The sequence below is a fragment of the Penaeus chinensis genome, chromosome 6, assembly GCF_019202785.1.
Source record: "Penaeus chinensis breed Huanghai No. 1 chromosome 6, ASM1920278v2, whole genome shotgun sequence".
Taxonomy (NCBI): Eukaryota; Metazoa; Arthropoda; class Malacostraca; order Decapoda; family Penaeidae; genus Penaeus; species Penaeus chinensis.
Window position 1 is genome coordinate 26,946,568 of NC_061824.1, and position 2,500 is coordinate 26,949,067.

At 35.2% G+C, this 2,500-nt stretch overlaps 1 protein-coding gene across 3 annotated transcripts in view; it reads right to left on the reverse strand.

The window, feature by feature from the left end:
• The window catches only part of LOC125026539 (solute carrier family 13 member 5-like), a 29,510-nt gene extending 28,627 nt beyond the window's left edge, over positions 1-883 (reverse strand). For 2 of the 3 annotated variants that reach the window (XM_047615037.1, XM_047615041.1), the window contains exon 1: positions 789-844. The gene's annotated coding sequence lies outside the window, so the exon portion shown is untranslated. Of the gene's footprint in view, positions 1-788 lie in introns of all 3 variants that reach the window. The other variant, XM_047615038.1, reaches the window with a different exon arrangement.
• Between the last annotated feature and the right edge of the window lie 1,617 nt (positions 884-2,500).

Genomic DNA, 2,500 nt, shown 5'->3' on the forward strand with positions numbered 1-2,500 from the left:
CACTCGCGTTCTCTCTACGGCACATCCGCAAAGACAACTCGTATTTACTGTGACCCAAGCTTCATACGGGCTTTGAAGTTTCTAACGACGAGACGGCAACCCAAGGGTTTCCAGTTCACCAAATACGTATTTCATGACCTGGTATTGTAGCGATGAATATTAAAAGCAAAACAATCATGAGACTCGACACGAACATCTAAATGAATACCTTTATATGTAATTTTTTACACATTCATATACATACATATATACACACACACACACATATATACACATACACACACACATAAATACATAGATGCATACATAGATATATACATATACAGATACACACACACACACGTGAATCCGTGTACACGTGCGCATGTGTGCGTGTACCGGCCTACGCGTACATGTGTTTGTCTCTGTCTGCCTTTCTCTCTCTCTCTCTCTCTCTCTCTACCTCTATATCTTCATATATGAATATAAATAAATACATATACATACATATATACATATATATACACACACTCATATTCATATTTTATATGCATATAAAATATACACACACATCATCCGTGTTAATCAAGGTTGTAATACTCAAGAGTCAGTAAAACTTTTCCATAAACAAACGATCTTACTTCAGTAAATACTACGTAATCAGCTGGAAAGACATACAACTTCAATCTGTTTTTGTTTTTTTACACGTAAAGCAACAGTCACATCAATTCACCCCATAAGACAAAACACGATCTTTCTTCTCCAAAATCTCTTATCTTAACAACAGGCAAGGTGCTGGAATGACTCACAGGAATTGAGTATGATCCCGGAGCACAGAGTCAGCGTCTTCCCCCAGCACTGGACTTGGTCTGACTGAGTTGCTGGCTTTCAGTGTCCCGCGTCGCCACCCTTCTCGCATGGGACCCACCTTGCACACACCTTTTCTGTTCTATCTCTCATTTGTTTATTTCTTGTCTGCGAATATTTATAGATAAATTATTTATTTTTTTAATTATATATATTAATTCCATGCAGTGTATTTCATTATATTTATTTAATGAAGGATTAATAATTTTCAATGCAATACATTAGCACACGTTTTTTTACGTACCATTAATTTCCTATTTACCGTTAGTTTGTTTTTCATGTTTTAATCCATTGTGAAAGAGAATATATTTGTACTCCTTTTTACTCTATCAATATTTGTTCTTTTATCTATCCTTATTTTTGTAAAAGGTGGAATACCCTTTGCTTAGTAACACAAACATGTTCTTTCTCACTGCGGTGTTACCTGTGCCCTCATATTGTACTAGTACACAAAATTTTACAACACATATCCTCATGACTACAAGTATGAAGCTAAACTTACAATCGAAACCATACTTATCATTTCATTTGTGTTGGTTAACCGCTATACTAAGAATTTCATTCATGCCAGTTTACTATTATTGGGCAAAACAGTGTCATTGCATGTATTACGATGCAACGGACCTCTGCAACACATGTCTTACTAATGATATCAACGGATTAACAAGTGTTTTATTCCGCGAGGGAGTACTTTTGGTTTCACCTGACTCCATTTCCATCATGATAATAAAAAGAGGAAAGTAAGAGATGAAAAAGGGAAGGCAGGTTCCTAACTTTCCCCTCCCGCAGCCGGGCTCCTTTGGCCTTGTGGGGACCGCCCGGGAAAAGCCTATATTGCTCTTCATTTGATCATTAAAAAACAACAAAAACAACAACAACAAAAAACGGTTGTTGATATATAGTTCATTTCTTTTGCATGTAATAGAGTATAAACTTGTGATTTGTCTCATATATAATTTAAGCGGGGCATCCCCAAAAAGTCGACAAAAATCGACTCTTTTTTTTTTTTTTTGACATCGCGACGGACCATCCCATTGGTCGAATTTGTCCATGAACTACCTGAAAAATATTCTTCACTTTCATCAACTCTACAGGGAGGTCGTATCATGCTCCGACTCTTGATTTTCCGTTTACTTTTTATTTTGGACTGTCTGCCATGGTGAATTATAATTTCAATTCTTTGACCATTCATATACATATTTTTTTCGTAATTGAAATATCGGGGCATGAACCACTCGCGGAATAAAGAATGAGATAAGGAGGCACTGAAAATTTACCAAACTCTGCCGGTGCACCGGGTCATGTATAAAACAAAGTACTGAGAACATGACCTTGAGTTAGTCATTTCGATTGTTTCTTTGTTAGATTTAATGATATCACATATAAAAAAGTAAAATTAATGTACTTTGAAATGAGATTATTACCAAGTTAATCCAAGTTATTGTTTACAATAGGGACCATACTTTGTAAAAGCATCTATTCTTTTTTATATGAAAGTCCAGATTCCTGTCTGAAACGTTTAGTAAGTGCATTAAATCATAAAGACAGATAATCTAAACCAGAAATTACTAATAATACATTTTAAATTTTTTGATTAATTAATTATTATTTTATGGGGAGAGGGGAATTCCGACTTTGAAGAAATGGAGAAGTG